The 20,512-nt window shown below is 45.2% G+C and overlaps 1 pseudogene; it reads left to right on the plus strand.

Moving 5' to 3' along the window:
- The first annotated feature begins 2,659 nt into the window (after positions 1-2,659).
- Positions 2,660-7,006, plus strand: LOC130537724 (odorant receptor 131-2-like; annotated as a pseudogene).
- The last annotated feature ends 13,506 nt before the right edge of the window (positions 7,007-20,512 follow it).

The following is a 20,512-nucleotide window of genomic DNA, read 5'->3' on the forward strand; positions in this document are numbered from 1 at the left end:
AAGCACCATGAACAGCAGCCAGTCGGACTCACGAACAATACATCACATTACTCCTGCATTGACCTGCACTATTTCTTACCACTTACTATTTATGTATATACTGTATATATGTCTTATTTTATTTATCTTATTCTAGTGTGGTCTTCTTTATGTTGAATGTCGCAGCGTCACACCATGACAAATTCCTAGTTTGTGTAATACTGTGTATTACATGAACAATGGCAATAAATCTGCTTCTGATTCTGATTCTCCATTATCTTCCCAGGTGACCAGATCAAAGTTCCCATTCTTCATGCAAATAAGCTCATCAACCCCACCCTGATGTCCTGTTTTATAATGGGTGTTTAACACCCCCTGCCTGACTGGCTCCTGAGATTACAATGGTCTAAACAACAATCCTGTCAAAGGAATGTCTCTGATCTTTATTACATTTGCTAATGGATCTACCATGCCTAACTTCTAAGAGAAGACAGGAACACATGGTAAAACACATAATACAAGATAAAGACAATTCTCTTCAGTGGTGACCTAGGAAGAGGCGTGAGAAAACAGAAAGTTACTCGAAGGTACGAATCACGAGAAGACACGGCTGACCCACGTTTACCACAAAGCAAATGAAACAATCAGATGCTGGTGCACAGAAGGCAGCAGCTGTTGATTGATAACCTGTTGCAGGTTTAACAGTCACCAGCGAACGGTTAATAGGAATCCACCACACCCCCTGGAGAAAGGGTGCTCAATACGTCGCTCGCAATCTACCAAGCTACTATTGATAGATCGGGAGACAGTAAAAAAAAAAAAAAAAAGAAAGTCGTATACCTATCATCCATCCCGTCACTTGATTGATCTATAGGACAGCCAGTCAGATGATATCTGAATTTTTTGACACTTGGGTCACTGTGCATGCACAGACAACGGCTCCAAGTGCAGCAAAGCTAACAAGCTAGTCAATTTGTTACCGACAATTTTTCGCCCTTGTTTTTTTCTCTTAAACTTAAGATAGGGTATAAAAATGAAAAATAGGATTTTGACACTACATGTTACGAGCGGTTGTATCAGGACCCGAAAGCAGGCAGAACACAGTGGCGTATCGTTTTCCGAGAAGCTTTATTAAAGTTTATAGAACGTTGAGCAACTCAAAAAGGCGTGGAGACCACAACTCAGTTTTTCATCAAAACAGGGAATGTAAACTTACAACAAAAATCCTGAGAGGGGTCGAAAGCAGTCCACGAAGGATAAAGACAAACAATAATCCGATAACCGGGTTCAAAAGTTATCCACGAAGAAAAAGTCTCACGATAGTCCAGGAGGGTATAGCCAGGGTATTCCGAAACAGACAAGACACACCAACGCTGGCCAACCGTGAGAACAGTCCATAAATAGGTGGCTTGATTACCGATCGTCTGTAGGTGCACCAGTCCCCGGCACCACCTGCGGCTGAGGCATGGCTCCACCACGCCCCCCGCAGGAGAAACCCTGCAAAAGAGTTCCCAAAAACTGGGAACCTGACACTACAAGCCGACATTGAACTAAAGTCCAGAGCTCATGGACAATTCTGGAACTTACTAGGAGAGGGAAAGTACCCCAACGTGAGAAAATGTTATACCTCCTTGACTTGCATTATTTGGCTCCACTTATGAAGCATATGAAGCTAAATAAGTCCAAATATCATTCCACTATGACTGATGAACATTTGTAAATGTGGCTGTCAGCAGCTACTGTCCAGACTATGCATCCTTGACTGATTCAATTCAGTGCAAAAGTGAACTCGGGTAATGGCAAAAACTGTACATAGCTAATTATGTTGTATTGTGCAACATATGTGGTTATGCAAAGTACATCAACATAAATTGTAAGAATCCTCAATAAATTGTAAATAAATACAATGGGTTGATCATTTTGACTGGGTCATTTCATAAGTAGCTCGCATGCTGAAAAAGTGTGAGCACCCCCGCCCTAGAGAAAGAACTGGACGTGACAGTTAGATGTCAAAAAGGGCTCAGCAACCTCTCTATTGGCAGCAGTTTGATGTTGGTCTCAACATAAGCTTCTAAATATTACAATGCCAATATTTTGATATTCTTTAGCAACACAGAAATTTTGAGAAGGATGCAAAATACCCCTTATCCTCCCCATAAAGCCGTGGGCAAACCCATCCATTCTCAGGTCAATTCACACTTCAAAGTTAACCAAGTTCCCCATGTAAAAAGACCTTATCTCGGATAGAGAATGAGGATATCAAACATCCATTTGAAAATTAGTTTTATTGTATGATTCTATTTAACTTAATATTAATTTTAAAAAAGAATAATGTTCTATATGAAAAGAAGCAGATGACCAGAACACAACAACACCAAAAGAAATGTAGCCTATTCCCAAATGGTTGTTAAACTCATCATGCAGTCATGCAACTGTGTCACGTGGTGATGTGGGTGTGATTACAGAAATCATTTATGGTGTTGAGAGGTAAAGAAGGGATCAGAGTATTTGATAAAGGTAGATACGACAAAGTTGGCACCTTCACTAGAAGAAATGGGTCTTTGAATGCTGTCAGGTGTTTCATCCTGTTCATAGGTTAGTTTTATTTACATTGTGTAAGAGAAATCACTTTTAATGAGTTTTCCAATGTTATAGTTTTAATTGATGTATTTTCTCTGAAATGGATGAAATTCAGTCTTTATTTAATGTCACTGTTGATCAGCAGTATCAGGGATTACTAGAGAGAATGATGTTTTCCAGTCTGACTACAGTACCCTGCTGTGTTTTCCTCTACATCAATGGAATCATGTTGTTCAGCCTGAGGAGTAAAGCAGTGTTCTGCGAGACCTCCCGTTACATTCTGCTGTTTAACCTCCTTTTTGCAGACAGTATACAGATGGTTCTGAGTCAGGTTCTCTACATTTTGGCTGCTTGTTTGATAAAAATGTCTTATCCTTTATGTGGTATTCTCAGTGTGGTTGGTGTTCTCACAAGTGACATTTCTCCTCTCACTCTGGTGGTGATGTCTTTGGAGAGGTATGTAGCTGTGTGCTACCCCCTGAGGCACGCTGCTGTCATCACCATCGGAAACACAGGGCTGATGATATTTGTTATTTTGGCTTTTAGTTTGCTAAGTGGTCTCATTCAAGTTAGTTTGGTACATTATCCAGAAATGGAGAGCCTGCAGATGGAAGTATATTGCTAAGTATAACTCTGTTTGGTCCCCTGTCTGATACCTATGACAGAGCGTACACCTGCCTTCTGTTTGCATCAGCTGGGGTGGCCATTGCTTTCTCCTACATCGGTGTGACTGTAGCAGCCAGGTTAGCTTCCACAGACAAGACTTCATCTCAGAAAGCTTGTAACACAATACTGCTGCATCTTGTACAGCTCGGACTCAGTTTGTCCTCCACTGTGTTTAAACCGATACTTGCACCATTGTCGAGAATTGTAACAAGGATAGTGCTTGTCAGTTTGCAAAATGTTTTATATGTGTGTTTTTTATCCTTCCCAGATGTCTCAGTGCCCTCATTTATGGCATAAGAGATGAAGAGAATTTCTTGTTAGCATCTTTTATCTTATTAGCATGTGTTATACTATATGTTTTTGTTTTATGTTACAGTTAGTTTAGAAGTTAGGGACAGTATATAATCTTTAGTAGGAATAAGCATAAGCAAGTCAGTTGACCCTTCCTTGACATGGATGCTGTTTAGACAGTTGGAGCCAGGATGAGATACTCAGACAGGAAGTGGTAGACCCCCATCGTAAAACGTGCCAGCATAGTTTACTGGTGATTGATAAGTTCCTCGGCAGGAATGAACTCTGACCTGGCCATCTGGGAAGATAATGGAGAAGAAGGACTGCACCAACACCAAATGAGGCTGGAAGAAGAAGATGAGGTCATCCAAGAAGAAGGACTGGATTGGACTGAATTAGCATCAATAATGTACATATGTCTTTCTATAAAAGACTGGGTCAAGGGATAGTTAGGTTATCAGACTTCATGCCCTGACAATTGACTCTGTTGTTTGTAGGGTTATGAACTGGCCCGGAGCTCTGTTGTATTTGTATCTTGAATTGATTCTATTTGTTAAATACATTTTGAAATTGGCATTTGTTTACTTGAAGTCTTCATTTAAAGAACACGCGGATTGGCAGTGACACACGAGAGGTAATGCAATCCAACAGAGATCAACTAATCAGACCTGTCCTCTTTTACTATCTCTGCTGCCGACTCACGATCTGTCTTTCCAGCTCAAGGTTACAAATAGAACTTTTTTTCTAACTGTAATTAATAGGTATTCTTATATACAGTACGTTGAATTAAGTGCTTCTGTGAAGTTATTTAGCCACTAATAGCGTGATTAGAGCACCCTAGATCCTATAAACAGAAAATTATTTTTTCCAGAAAAAGAACAAATAAATACATTTTATATATATAAAATTTATATATATATATATATATATATATATATATATATAATGTGTGTATATATATATAAAATTTATTTTATATATATATATAATGTGTATATATATATAAAATTTATTTTATATATATATATAATATATATATATATATGTGTGTATATATATATATATGTGTGTATATATATATATATATATAAAATTTATTTATTTGTTCTTTTGTTCACGCTATTTTTATATATATATATATATCTATATATATATATAAAATTTATTTATTTGTTGTATATACATACACATCAGAGATTTCTGTCCAGAAGCGCAGTCCGAGGAACAGCTAAGATCCTGCGCAGAACCCTCAGACTCCCAGGCCTCTGGTAGAGGACCCAAGTCTGAAGGAAGGAGGCACCGCCCAGGAGGGCTAGGAAGAGATTTTTATGTATTTTATATATATATATATATATATGTATGTGTGTGTGTGTGTGTGTGTGTGTGTGTGTATTATATATATGTGTGTGTGTGTGTGTATGTATGTATATATACATATGTATGTTTGTATATATACACACGTATGTATGTATGTATGTATGTATGTATGTATGTATGTATGTATGTATGTATGTAGTTATTGTTATCAGAGCAGCTGACTGTATTTGTGTAAGAATTAATTAATAAGAAGAATTTGAATAATGTTTTTATGTGTCGCTGATTAGATGTTCAAACATTTATGCATTTATACTGTATATTAAAAGGAAAATATTATGAAAACAACTGTTTTGTATCTGAAGACAACATCACTATTCTACACCTTTCTTTGTGATGGACATGCTAAAACCTTCAGACTATTAGGCTGTGCATATTGGGCCCAAGCATAATTTTTCTTGCTAGAATTGCATCCTCTGAAAAACATTCTACCAGAAGACTGAGTCATGTGGCCACCTCCTTCTCCTTTATTAATGTGACTTGCAGAAAAGTTGGCATCAAGTCAGGTAAAGCTTCGCTTCAAAAACCTCACAACATGCTGCTGCTGCAACTGGTACCATTGGGCCTCAATTTGTCATCTACCGTGTACAAATTGATACTTGCATCAAGAGTTTTTCGAACAGTGTTCGTCTGCATTAAAAGTCTGGTATATGTATGTTTTTGTCTTTGCCAGTGCACGTGATGCATGCCAACTACGGGTCCAATTATAAGCCAAAATACATAACATTTCCTCCCCTCTTAAAGCAAACGTCCTATATGAAACACATTAAAAAAAATAATGCATTCCCCTTAGCTATGAGTACCATATAACCCCATAACATAGTTCACTCAGCATTACACTATTAACAGGAGCACACGAAAGTAAAGAATTTTTTCATATATATTACTTCTGAACTATTATGTAGGGATGAGGGTAGACTACCTCAAACCCCAGACTGTACCCAAGGGGATTATTCTGCCCCTGGTGGTTTGGGTCAGTGTCTAAACTATACTACAAATCCAGTCATACAGGAGGTCGCCGCTCTCTTGCTGGATATCGGCGCCCTGCAGGAACATCAGTTTTCTTGTCCATGTGTGGTACAGTGTCTCTAGAAGCTAATGCCACAACAGGTGCCTCTGCTTCATTTACAGCAGCATCTGCAGCAGGCGTAACTGTCTCTGGAACGGTGGACTGCTGCACCTGTGTGTGTGTGTGTGTGTGTGTGTGTGTGTGTGTGTGTGTGTGTGTGTGTGTGTGTGTGTGTGTGTGTGTGTGTGTGTGTGCGTGTGTGTGTGTGTGTGTGTGTGAAAACTGGTGGTGGATCAAGTACATCCAATGAACGTTCTGAAGACAACTCTGATGAAACAGGTGAAGTCGTCAGCAGTTGATCATTTGTCTGGACAGTGTAGGAAACTGGTCCGGTCTGGGCGATGACAGTAGCTGGAATCTATTTCAGTCCTCCACTGTAGTTCTTTGCCAACACCGTTTCACCGGATGTGAAAACTCTGTCCTTAGACCGCCGTTCTCTGCATTGTACCTGTTTCTCCTGCTGACCTTGAACTGTCTCCCTCAGTGTCGTGGGCTTCAGAAGGTCAAGTGTGGTGCGCAGCTCTCTTTTTAAAATCAGGCTAGCAGGGGATGTTTTGGTGGTGGCATGTGGAGTGTTCCTGTAATTCAACAGGAAGTTGTGCACTCATTGATGTAACGTCCCCTGTCCCTGTGAGGCTCTTAATGCATTTTTAAGAGTCTGTACAAACCGCTCAGCGAGGCCGTTTGTTGCAGGATGAAAAGGAGCTGATGTGATGTGTTGCACTCCATTATTCCGTAGAAATGAGGACATTTCTTGAGACACAAGCTGGGGACCATTGTCGGAGATGAGTTGTGCAGGAGATCCAAAACGACTGAACATTTCTCCCAGTTTCTCCTATTTATGGACTCAATGGTCTTCCCTGCCGTTGTTGATCTCATTATAGCCACTTCCGGCCATTTACTGTGGGCGTCAACCGCGACCAGGAACATTCTGTCCTCAACTGGTCCTGCAAAATCAATGTGTACCCGATGCCACGGCTCCTGTGGAAACTCCCAGGGGTGAAGAGGCGCTGGTGGAGGGTTGTTCCTTACTTTGTGGCACGATGAACAACTTGAAGCCATCTCTTCGATTTGTTTGACATGCAACTTAACAGTAATGTCCTTCATGCTACCTAACTCATCACGGAAGATCTGGTCATGTTTTTCCAGTATTGACTGCAACTGTGTCGAATGAGTTGATAGCTTCCGTACCTCCTGCCAGTCAAGACAGATTTTCCTTAACCAGGTGCGCCCCATGATGGCGGTAAGGTTATCCCTGGTGACATAGACGGGAAGTGTCTCTGACCGACCGTTACAGTGCACCAGTACATCCGTCATCCCTTTCATTTGCACTGGGTGTCCAGTATAGGCTCTGAAAACCGTGTCTGAAGGTCGTAACTGAAGGTGCTTCAGGCATTTCTTGTAGATTTTGAAAGACACAATGGATGCCTTTGACCCTGTGTCAATTTGCATTTTTACAGAATGTCCCTCCAGCTCAGCATTAATCCAAAACCCATCTGACCTTTCATCCACACTCAACACTTTCACTGTGTTAATCTTAGCAGACAATTCCTCTTCTGAGGAATCACTGTCCTCCATTTGACTTTTAACTGTGTGAACATGTCTTTTGAACTTTGCATTGTCCTTTTTGTTTTCAGCCTTTGGGCCTCTTCCTGCACCATTTTTGTTTCTGCATGCTCGTTCCACGTGACCCTTCCTCCCACAGCTTCGGCAGGTCATTTCCTTACACCAGCATGTAGAAGCTAAGTGGCCAGATTTGCCACATCGAAAACATGGGCCTTGAGGGTTTGAGTTGGTAGTGCCAACTTTGTGCACCCTCCCTGTGGCGTGCAGCTGCTGGACCTCTTTAGATGCCATTTCCATAGTGACACTAATATTAATGGCTTTCTCAAGGGTCAAATCACGTTCAGTGAGAAGTTTCTTCTGAATTGCCTCATTTCTTAATCCACACACAAGTTTGTCTCTTAATGAATCATTTAGGACATTTCCAAATTCACAATGTACAGCTAATTTACGTAAAGCTGCCACAAACATGACGACAGACTCCCCCTCTTCCTGACTGCGTCCGTGAAACCTGAACCGTTCCGCGATGACCAGAGGTTTGGGCGAAAAGTGTGCCGTGAGCGTGTCCACAATTTGCTCGTAAGTTTTACTTCCTTGCTTATCAGGTTGTAGAAGATTTCGAAGCAAATCAAAAGTCTTTGGTCCGATCACACTCAAAAAAGTGGGCACTAGCTTGACATCATCAATTTCGTTCGCTGCCACAAAATAAGCAAAACACTCCGTGTACGAGTTCCATTGCTCAAAGCCATCATCAAAGGGGCCAATCGAGCTGATAACTCCAGCCATCTTTTCCAAGCTCCTGGTTACGGCACCGCTCCCTTTCACTTTTAATTGACTCCCCTTGTCCACTCACGTGTAGTCTCAGATAGACGTCCACCGGTCCACTCCTCCCGTTGAAAGCTGGCTGCGCCGATGTGTGAACAACTCCATCGGGGAGAAAAAAAAATAAACCTGACAAGGAAGACAAATAAAAATCTCCCCGCAGCGGACGACACGCGCTGATTCAGACGTCCTCTTCGCCACTCTTGTTATGTCGTCACTCTTATGCACAATAACAATAATCCGGGGACCACGACTTGGCTCAAACAGCTTTTTATTAATTCAACAGGACTTGTACACGTGTTATACTTGTACGAACTTCCGTGGGCAACCACTCCCAGAATTACCCACCATGCACGTGATGCATGCCAACTACGGGTCCAATTATAACCCAAAATACATAACAAAACCATTAATCAATACCTGTGTCACAGCTGCGGGCTATCCCGCCCTTGTGTCCTCGCTCACTCCGCGCACCTGTGGCAAATCAGTAATTATGAGCCCTTATACCGCATTTTCATGACCATAAGGCGCATTGTATTAAAAGGTGCAGTCTCAGTTATGGGTGCTATTTCTGTATTTAAAACATACATAAGGCGCACCGTATTATTAGGCGCATGCTGAAACATACAGAAAAAATGACAATGGAAGTAAAACAGTGGGTTTTGACACATTTATTGAACAAAATATTCATTCTTCCGCCACAAAACCGTCAAAGTTTTCATCTTCTGTATCTGAATTAAACAGCCGCGCTATTTTAATGTCCAACATCCCGAATTCCACTTCTTCATTATCTGAATAAGACTCACCGATCAGTTCCGCTTCAGCGTTTATTTTGTGAAAGCTCTACCAATACATGAAGACGGTATCATAGCCCATGCGTCTACAATCCACCCGCATATGGTGGCATAACTTGCCCGCCGCTGCCTCATAGTCTTTGTGTTCGCGTTCCGTCATCCAGCGCTCTGTCCGTTTCCATGGCAGCTGAGAACCACTGTGAACGACGACTTATCGTACCCCGTTGTGCGTATCGCCACCGTGCTGGTCCCTTTTTTCTCCACTGTGTGGGTCAAAGGGATGTCAAAAGTCAGAGCGATCTCATCCATGTTGGTGATGTGGCTGGGCGCGGTTATCTTGTCGCGGCAGTAGGTGCAGAAGATGGCCACCCTCTCCTGGTAATCCGCGGGCAGCCGCTGCGCAACAGTTGTCCTTGCACGTATGGAGAGATGCCGCTGCCTCATAAAGCGAAAACACTAAGATTGCTCGATTGCCATTTTCAGCTGCATATTCGATGGCCTGTAGTTTAAAGTAAGCCTCATACGCGTCTCACTTGACCGGCGCCATTTTAGGGGATCCTTATGCGTAGGTGTGCCGCTAATCGATTGGCGGAGCGTTTACCGTAGTGCACCTGTCGTGGAATTTTTAGCCGTTTGGAGAAGAAAAACTATTAATCTAAGTTACTGCGTAGGAGATGGTTTTAATCCAGTCAGTCGGTCAGGATACACACACGGAAGCATGCGGAGAGATCTCTGCTCAATGTATACAGTTCTGATCTTATATAGTTGAAGGCCCGCCTCTGAGGTGCAGACGTCTTCACAGCGGGTGTTCCGGCTGGCGCAAGAAGTTGAATGACTGAGGATGTCCCCCCCTCAGTCCTTTGACGCTGGTCTTCCTTCAACCTTTGTTTCCATGTAAATGAATGAGGAACCAAATGGATTCCGTCTGCTCTCCCAGTCTCCATCACACCCTTCCTTTTGTTCTCAATTTACATTTCACAATAGAATACCATTTCAATTTCCTCCTTTTGTATACAATTTACATTCCACAATCAAATTCCATTTCAATTCCCCCCTTTTGATCCTACTTGGATCAACCTGATTTTGACAGTAAACTTGAAATACATCAGTAACTTAGTTCATCTTTATAATCCTCTTCCAGTTCACATTCGGATGAATCTTCGCTGGAGTCAATGTTGAGCCAGCTGTTTGTAGTGACGACAGGTGTCTCTGGTGAAACTGCTTCCTCTTCGTTAGTTCTTAAAACTTCATAGGTCAGATGCATCACTCTTTCTCCCATCATTCTATTAATCAGCTTCACCAAGAGAGCCCTGATACATGGTATACAGCAACAACCACACAACACAAGAATTGCTGTAAACACTGTTAATGATGTTAGTACTGATGTTATGAGTGTCCGATATTTCCCAAAAACACTTAGCCACTTGTCCCACATACTGGTGTCAACCCCCGAGTGTTCTTTCATTGTGTCGCTTAAAGTCCTTAGTTCATTCACCGCCCGTGTTAGCTTTCCCATGGGGGCGGTGTTGTTGGGGATGAATGTACAGCACTCGGTTCCAAACATTGAGCACACTCCTCCTCTTTCGGCAAGGAGCATATCCAACGCCAACCTATTCTGGAATGCCATCATGGAAGTTGCACGCAGCTGCTCATGCACTGCTTGGAGTCCATCCCTGGTGTAGTTGGCCAGTCGCTGCACATTGTAATGGATATAGTTGATTCTGTCCACATTTTTGTTTATCGTGCACCACCAGCAGATGGTGCTCTCAAAGCCCGCTGCAATCTGATTCACCACTTTGTACTCGTCGGGCACTCCCCGTGGTATTCCTATAGCGTCGATGTAGGTTGAATCTTGGCCCGTGCTGTCTGCGAACCTACGGATTCTGGTTGAAGTTTGTGGGAAGAGTGTATGAGATACCGATCCTGAAACAATTATGGCAGGCAGGATAAGATTTACAGGGGCACAAATTCCTGTCCATTTGGATGGCAGAATGCTTCGCAGGACATTCCCTCCACACCACCACCAGAGGTCAGCTCTGGCCACCTTGTATTGTCCGGACAGTGAGTTGACGGTCGTCTGGCACCATGTGATGTTTACATTTCCTAGTGGGGTGGTTCCTGGAGCATTATTCTTGAAGCATGTGAAGTTCCCTTGTGCAACGTCAGCATTAAATATAGGTGGTGATCTCGTCTTTTCTACAACTGGGAAGGGCTCTTCCCAGCCTGAGCAGGAAGTCATGATTGATTTGGATAGGAGTTCTGTCAGACATGTTGCGTTCAGACTGGGAGGGGGAGGGACTATTCTTAACACTGGACGGGGTCCCAAGCATACAGTGCAGTCGGATCTTGCAGCCGTCCCTGCCTGTTCTGCTAACAGTAACCAGTTATTTGTGGATCCCGAAATACCAGTCATGATTTCGAAATAATCATCCACCGTGGGTTCTAGGACTAGCTTGATTCCCGAGGAAGTGGCTTTAGGTGAGAGGACAGCAGGCATGGGGTCTATCGGGGTGCCATTGGGACGATCCACACAGAGCTGCAACAGGAAACTAGGATCAGTTCCATCCTTCCATGCCCACATCAGGAACAACCAGCAGCCGCTTCCGTCAGGATCATCAAGGAGGCTTCCTTTTGTGAGATTTACTGTCAGTGTAAGCTTGTTGCTCGTCGAGGTGAGTGTCAGTAGAGGGCGCTGTCGGCGGGCAGAGTTTGTTGTCGTATATGATGACCAGTCCTGGCCCGGTGGGTCTGCCACTAGGGTGTGCCATCCGGTATCTAGCTGATCATTGGTCATGTACCATTGATTCCCGGCATACCCTGCAGCTGTGTTCTCAAGGTTGGAAATGCTGGACAGCGGGACGATGACTGTGGCCCAGGTATTAGGCAGGAGGCATACCTGAGGGATGAATAAATGGGCGGTACCAGAGGCACACCTAGACGAGGGAGAGGTTGTGGGCGCCTGACGTCTTTCCCTGAGAGGCCATTCTGCTGTGGGATGTGTTGTTAGGTCCGGTTTCTCGTGTGGCATTGGGGAGACGATGGGTAATGCTGCTGTGATTGATATCACACCCAGAATACACAGGAATTTCCTCAGGATCAGGTCGGTCCGTCGCCTGGGATACAAAGGTTTTCCTTGGAGGCTCATCTTGTTCTTTCGTTGGTGGCTTGGCACGCCACTTGGAGCAGCAGGGACGGTAGTTTCACTCCCTACTGACCGGCTCCTTCGGCTCTGGCACCTTCTTGCAGTGGGACGCGTGGATCCACGTTGCTCTCTCGGCTACTTTCACCGCGGTCTGAGTCACCAGCAGGATTTGGAATGGGCCTTGCCACCTTTTCTGGTTCCACCTGGTCCTCCGGAAGTCCTTGATCACCACGTAGTCCCCTGGATGTAACGGATGGAGCTGTTGGTCCGCTGGAGACGGCAGTGCTGCTCTCACTCGTGTCCGGATTTCTGCAGATATAGGGTCAGAGAGATTAGTGTAAGCGGTGCATTTACAGATTGCGACCTGTGAGGGGAGAAGGACAGCGTCCAAAAGAGCCGCCACCAGCCAATGATTCAAGATGGGAGCGCCGTCAGACTTGAGGAAGCCCCTGTGCTTCCACAATGCTCCAAAGTCATGAACTACACCAAAGGCGTACCTAGAATCAGTGAAGATGGTAACTGACTGGTTGGCTGCAAGGTGGCAAGCTCTGGTAAGGGCCACCAATTCAGCGGCTTGAGCTGAGTAGTTGGATGGTAATGATGCAGATTCAACAGTGCCGTGGGAGTCAGGCTTTGCACCGGCCCGTGTCCGGATCCCGGGATGCTGACCCATCGACAAAAAGAACAAGATCAGGATTGATAAGAGGTTGATCCATGAGGTCAGGACGTGGGGAACAAGACACCGAGAGTTCTGCCACGCAATCAAGAGGGTTGCCCTCCTCCGGGATGGGGAGGAGGGTGGCTGGATTCAATACATTGCAGCATTTGAACATCAAACAGTTGACAGACACACAAACAGACAAGTTGACAGACGCAGCGCAGCGCATGGGATCCCAGTACATAGTATCAGTGGTGGACTGAGGCTTGTGCGTAGAAACGCTCCTCATAATTTGTGTCCTGGCTCGGTGCGACGTGGGCAGTACAGTGCACTGCATCATCTGTTTGCAGATGTGCAGCAGGGCCCACTCTGCCTTTTGCCCATTGTAGTAGCACGCTTGACTCTGAATGGGGCAGCCCCCAAATGCAAATCCATTTAAACTCCGGAACAATAGATGAACATACGAATAGGTTAATCACGTTTGCGTGTGGATGCTCCCGTGGTGGTGTGGTGTGATACTGTGCCTGAATTGTGGTTGGATGCTGCTCAGCCGGCTCCACCTCTCTTTCTAGTCAGTCCAATTGTTGCCGTGGTTCTGGGTTGATAAGGCGGCGGGTAGGTAGTTTCAAGAGAGGCGGATGGCCCGGCGTCGGATTTCCAGCTGTCCTGCAGAGACGGAAAAGGGGGGAGAAGAAGGGGAAGGGGGAGGGGGAGGTTTCTGCTAGGGCTTTGCTATCTTAACTGTCCCTACTTTCAATTGCGTCATTGCTTTCTGACATTGCTTTCTCTCACGGTTATCACATTCTGTTTCCCAACATTTCAACTTTTCTTCTATATCTATCATCACGTGTAATTCTTTGCTGATAGTTTCTTTCTGCTCGTCATTTCATTCTTTTTCTTTTACGACAATTGTCCCTCAGGGTGGACAATTGTCGCGCACTTAACGATCCTCCCTCTGAAAACCCATACTGTTCACACCACAACCCGACATATGCACAACTTTCCGGCCCGTACTTCTTAGTCATTATGTCCATTACTGGAGACAGTCGGTCTCCAGCACCACGTTCGACTCTTACCTTACTCTGCAAGGTTCCCATGGTAACCTGATCCTGTTTTATTGCAACCTGATCTTATTTTTTTATTTTTTTTAAAAAATTCACAGGGCTTCCCTTTAACAACCTGGTCTTGCCTTTTTCTTGCTCACAGGATTTACGTTTTGATACCTGGTCTTGCCTTTTTTCTTGCTCACAGGATTTACACTTTGATACCTGGTCTTGCCTTTTTCTTGCTCACAGGATTTACACTATTACCTGGTCTTGCCTCAATGATCTCACAGGGCTTAATTTTGTAACCTGATCTTATTTCTAATAAATTCACAGGGCTTAATTTTGTAACCTGATCTTATTTCTAATAAATTCACAGGACTTCCTTTGATGTTTACTTATATTTGTAACCTGATCTCGTCTCAAAGGGCTCACAGGATTTTCGTATTTATTTAAGCTGTTTAGCGGCGCTCGCCGGTTAGCAGAGTAAGGTTAGCGTCTATCCTACGCAGTAATTCGTTTCAAATATTAGGATAAATACATCTTACCAATTTAAATTCAGCCGTGGAATTCGAGGAATCCTGTGACCGTCGATCGGGACCGACTGGGTCCTCCTCCGTAAGATTGCGGGGTTTGAGGATGAATCGCCTTTGGTGGATTCAGGTGGCCAGCCCCTCAGTCGGGTCCCGACGGACGTACCCAGGATCCCACTTCTGACACCAAGTTTGTCGTGGAATTTTTAGCCGTTTGGAGAAGAAAAACTATTAATCTAAGTTACTGCGTAGGAGATGGTTTTAATCCAGTCAGTCGGTCAGGATACACACACGGAAGCATGCGGAGAGATCTCTGCTCAATGTATACAGTTCTGATCTTATATAGTTGAAGGCCCGCCTCTGAGGTGCAGACGTCTTCACAGCGGGTGTTCCGGCTGGCGCAAGAAGTTGAATGACTGAAGATGTCCCCCCCTCAGTCCTTTGACGCTGGTCTTCCTTCAACCTTTGTTTCCATGTAAATGAATGAGGAACCAAATGGATTCCGTCTGCTCTCCCAGTCTCCATCACACCCTTCCTTTTGTTCTCAATTTACATTTCACAATAGAATACCATTTCAATTTCCTCCTTTTGTATACAATTTACATTCCACAATCAAATTCCATTTCACACCTACCAAAGGCACACAGCAGATTTTGGAACTCAGTCCACACACAAGGCGCACCATATTATAAGGCGCACCGTCGAAAATCTCAGTGTTTTAGGTGCGCCTTATAGTCATGAAAATACGGTAGTTCCCTGCACTACGCTGCCTCCCTGCCCAGATTGTTCCACATGATTCTCCAGTGTTAGGCAGTCCTACCTGCCTGTTTTCCTGGTTCCGACCCTGCCTGTTTCTGACGACTCTGCTTTGCCTGTTCCCCGGAATATCGTGTCTGCCTTCGGTTCCTGATAATAAAGCTGTGTTCAACCCAACTCTGGTGTCGCTCTTGGGTTCTCATCCGCTGCCTGACATACCTGAATTAAAAGGAAAAAGAAAAGCTGGCCGTGCTCCTCTACGGAGCAAAGCGCCCCAAGGGCCCATTTATTTATAAAAGTTTCAACACAATCTATTAACAGAAAATAGGACCGTTCCACTCTCAGTTGAGCTTTCACCATTTTCTCCAGCATGGCTACTGGCTCCACGACCGTCACACCATTCATCGTATTTCTGCAGGTTAGCCAAATGGCTAACTGAGCAGAGGCAGAGAGAAAATTGATCAGAGTGTGGACTAGCTTCAGTTTTAACCTATATTTTGGTGCAAAAATAAATAAACTGAAAGAAAAAAACCTCCCCAAAACCCTCAACCCATCCCTGTAAAAGATCAAACAGTGCAGTGAAATGCCTATATTCAACAAAAAGGTGCTCTTGAGATTGCACCTGTGAGCAAAAAACACATTCTTCCCCCAGTTCTGGATGAAGATGTGTCCTGTACCTGTTTCTGGTTATTATTCCATGTATGACCCTCCACTGGAGGTCAGTGGTCTGCTTTTCAATAGGCAGCTTATAGAGGCACCTCCACCTGCCCTTTGGGGAGACATCTGGACCAAAGACCTTGGTTCACCTCGACTCCCTGTATCCCGACAGCGAGGCCAGGTTCAAAAGCTTGATACAGACCCGATAAAGAGTTTGTTTAGACTTTATCCTTGTTCTGTGTGGGTGCAGCGATGAGGCCCTGGCTATCAGCAGGTGACCCAATGCCAGCCTCATGAAGACAGGTACTAAGTCTGGCAGACTGCAACATTTGAGTGCGGAGTGAGCAAGCCGTTAAAGAACAGTGGCTCCTCAAACACCCAGAGACCTGGGATCGCATCTGCTGTCCATTTAACCTTAAGGATCTTCCAGGTCTGCAGCACTGAAGAGTAGAAAGTGCAGTGGCCAGTGATATCACCACCGCCTTGATCAAGGAGGAAGAGCTGCTTGTCATAACTCAGCTGGCCACAACTCCTCAGCAGCAGCCGAGCTGTGTCCAGCCAGCTGGGGCCACAATTATAAAGCATCCTCTTAGCCTAGTTCAATTGGAAGGATGCCATCTTTGCCGCAATGTCCACTAGCCCCTGACCTCCCTCCTCCACAGGCAGATAGAGGACTGCATCTCTCACCCAATGCTGGTTAGACTAGAAGATCACAATGGTCCTTTGAAACTCTTCTATCCAGCCTCTAGGTGGTGTCACCACGATGAGTCTCTGCCAAAGCTTTAAGGCGACCAAGTTATTGGCAATCAGAACTCTTCCCCTATATGACAGCTGGGGCACCAGCCATTTCCACTTAATCAATCAATCTTTATTTATTTATATAGCGTCTTATACAATCAAAATTGTTTCAAGGCGCTTTCCAGAATCCCAGGGCCTAACCCCAGACAAGCAACAGTGGCAAGGAAAAACTCCCCTTTAACAGGAAGAAACCTTGAGCAGGACCAGACTCATGTAGGGGGACGTTCCTGCTGATGGCCAGCTGGGTAAAGAGAGAGGAGAGGAGAGGGGAGGGAGATGAGAGGAGAGGAGAGGCACAGAGCACAGAAACACACACAAAAATACAGCCCCAGCAACCTTGGCCTATAACAGCATAGCTAAGATGTGACCTAACGATTAGACGACCCCCTAAGTATGGTAATTTGTCTATCTATGATAGTAACTGGAACTACAGAATTAGTAACAATAAGCTTTTTCAAAGAGGTAGGTTTTAAGTCTGATCTTAAAAGTAGCGATGGAGTCAGCCTCCCGTACCTGGACAGGGAGCTGGTTCCATAGCAGGGGGGCCTGGTAGCTAAATGCTCGGCCCCCCATTCTACTCCTAGAAACTCTGGGAACCACAAGTAAACCAGCATTCTGAGAGCGGAGCGGTCTATTGGGCTGGTAAGGCATCACTAGCTCCTCCAGGTAGCATGGAGCTAGGCCTCTGAGGACCTTGTAGGGCAAAAGAAGGGTTTTAAAAATTATTCTAAATTTCATAGGCAGCCAATGAAGAGACACCAGTACAGGAGTTATGTGATCTGTTTTGTCAATACCTGTCAGAACTCTTACCTGCGGCATTTTGGATCACCTGGAGGCTTCCTAAAGAGTTGTTTGGACACCCTGATAATAAAGAATTACAATAGTCCACCCTGGAAGTAACAAATGCATGAATTAACTTTTCAGCATCATAACTTTCTGATACTTGTGATGTTCCTCAGGTGAAAAAAGGCACTACTAGAGACTATTTTAATGTGGGAGTTGAAGGAGAGATTTTGATCAAAAGTTACTCCAAGATTCCTCACAGAGAGACTAGATGTTAATGAGATACCATCAAGAGTGATCATGTGAGCTAATCTATCCCTGAGAGGTTGACGACCAAACACCATGACCTCAGTTTTTCCTGAGTTAAGGAGGAGGAAATTTGAAGACATCCAGGACTTTATGTCTTTAAGACAGGTCTGGAGCATCACTAACTTCTGTCTCCTCTGGTTTAATGGATAAATAAAGCTGAGTGTCATCAGCATAACAATGAAAATTTATTCCATGCTGCCAAATAATGTTCCCTAAGGGAAGCATGTACAAGGTGAAGAGGATTGGTCCAAGTACAGAACCTTGAGGAACTGGTATCTCTCAGATAAATATGATCTAAACCAGTCTAGTGCTGTCCCTTTAATCCCAATCACATGTTCCAGTCTATGTAACAGGATGTTGTGATCAACTGTATCAAAAGCAGCACTGAGATCCAGCAGAACCAGCATAGAGACCAGTCCATGATCTGAAGCTATAAGAAGATCATTAGTAACTTTAAGAAGTGCCGTTTCTGTGCTGTGATGAGCTCTAAAGCCTGACTGAAACATCTCAAACAGGCTGTTCCTCTGCAGGTGCTCCAGTAATTGAGTCACCATCACCTTCTCAAGAACTTTAGAGATAAAAGGAAGGTTGGATATTGGCCTATAATTTGCTAATACGTCAGGATCCGGTGATGGTTTTTTAAGCAACGGCTTAATCACTGCCACCTTGTAGGACCAGGGTACATAACCTGTCACTAAAGAACCATTGATCTGGTCCAGGATAGAACTGCCTATCAATGGTAAAATATCCTTTAACAGGTGTGTTGGGATGGGATCTAAAAGACACGTGGTGGTCTTGGATTTCTGAATTAGCGAAGACGCCTCAGAAAAAATATATAGGGCTGAAGGAGTTTAAGGGCTCGTTGGAGACCCTGTATGTTCCCACAGTCAGCACATCTGGTGATGGTCCAGTTGTTGGGATGGCCTGGTTAGCTTTCTCTGTGATAGCAAGAACTTTATCAGTGAAGAAGCTCATGAAGTCTTCACCACTAAGGGAAGAAGGGATACGTGGATCTAAAACACTGTGACTCTTAGTTAATTTGGCCACAGTGCTGAAAAGAAACCTGGGGTTGCTCTTATTTTCCTCAATTAAGGAAGAAAAATAAGCTGTTCTAGCCTTGCGAAGGGCCTTTTTGTAAGCTAATAGACAGTCTTTCCAGGCTACATGATAGCTGTCTATTTTACAAGAATGCCACTTCCTTTCCAGTCTTCGCACTTTCTGCTTGAGGGTCCTGATATGTGAATTATACCAGGGGGCACACCTCCTCTGATTAACTATTTTCTTTCTTTCTTTGAAGGTGGCGAGGGTGTGAGAGCCCCTCGCCAACAGAAGCCGAACGTGAAACAATGGCCATGGGCAAGGGGCAGTGTCTTGAGTCCGGCTCAGCAGAACGCCCCTGTTTACTGCTGAGACCTCCCTTTTACTGGGCAACGAGAGACGAAGTACCCAGCCTGGCCGCAGTAGAGACAGAGGTTCCCCTGGCGGCGTCGCTCTCGCTCCTCAGGAGTCAGGCTGGTGCGTCCCACCTGCATGGGTCTGGTCCCCCCAGATGAGGGCTCTGTGAGAAGGTTGGGGGCGGCTGGAGACCCTCGCATGCGGGCAGACAAATGGTGCTCCACCCCTCCCTGGCGTAGCTCTCTTCTCCTTGCCTGGATGCGCCTGTCCAGCCTAGAAGTCAGTTCGATGAATCCATCGAGGGAGGGCGGAAGATCAAAGGAAACCAACTCATCCTTTATGTATGGCGCTAGCCCATTGAGGAAGGCGTCGCACTGGGCTGCCGAGTTCCAGTCACAAGGACGGGCCCGGGTACGGAAGTAAATTGACTGCCTAAATCCCCTGCTTTAAGCTCATGAGTCCCCTGGCCCAGAGAAACAGAAGAAGTTCAGCAGAGAAAGCCTGGAAAGAGGAACAGGCCATTGTGCCCCTATCCCACTCTGCCGTTCCCCACAGGCGTGCTCTGCCAGTCATGTGATTGATGGTAAAGGCGACCCTCGTCACCTCCAAGGCGAAGGTGTAGGGCTGCAGAGCAAACAGGATAGAACAGTTCATGAGAAATGGATTGCAGCCCTCAGGGTCCCCAGAATAATGCTCTGGGGCTCCCACCCGGGGCTCTGGAGCAGTGCCTGGTGGGAGAGCAGGAACCGGAGGAGGAGCTGGAGCAGGAACCGGAGGAGGAGCTGGAGCAGGAACAGGAGCAGCCGGTTGTGACACTGAGACCACCAGCTGTTGGACCTGGATGGCTATGGAAGTTAATGCCAGCTCCAGGGCCAATGCCGCCTGCCGAGCCTCTGCAGCATTGGAGGCTTGCTGGGCCTCGAATTGTTGGAGCCTTCCCTCCACTTGGTCCAAGCAAGACTGAGGTGATGACGAGTGTGCTGGGTCCATGTTTGGCCAGCTTGTACTGTGACGGGTGCAATTGGGACCCAAAAGCAGCACTCTGGAAAGCTGGGATCGTTGGTAATGACCTTTATTAGTACACGGGCAAAAAGGAACTCAGGCAGACAAGGTCTGTTCTTCAGGCTCGGGGCCCACACAAAGTCTATGGGTTTCTGGCTCGGGGATTGGGTTGAGCTGAGCCAGAATGCGGAACCAAGGGGGAGGACAAGAACCCTCGGAACCGTACAGTTCCATGTACAGCAGGCAGGGGTGACAGAGAGGGGCTTACAGGAGATGAGGCCGATGAGCAGCAGAGCAG

This window comes from Takifugu flavidus, chromosome 14 (assembly GCF_003711565.1).
Source record: "Takifugu flavidus isolate HTHZ2018 chromosome 14, ASM371156v2, whole genome shotgun sequence".
NCBI classification, from domain to species: domain Eukaryota; kingdom Metazoa; phylum Chordata; class Actinopteri; order Tetraodontiformes; family Tetraodontidae; genus Takifugu; species Takifugu flavidus.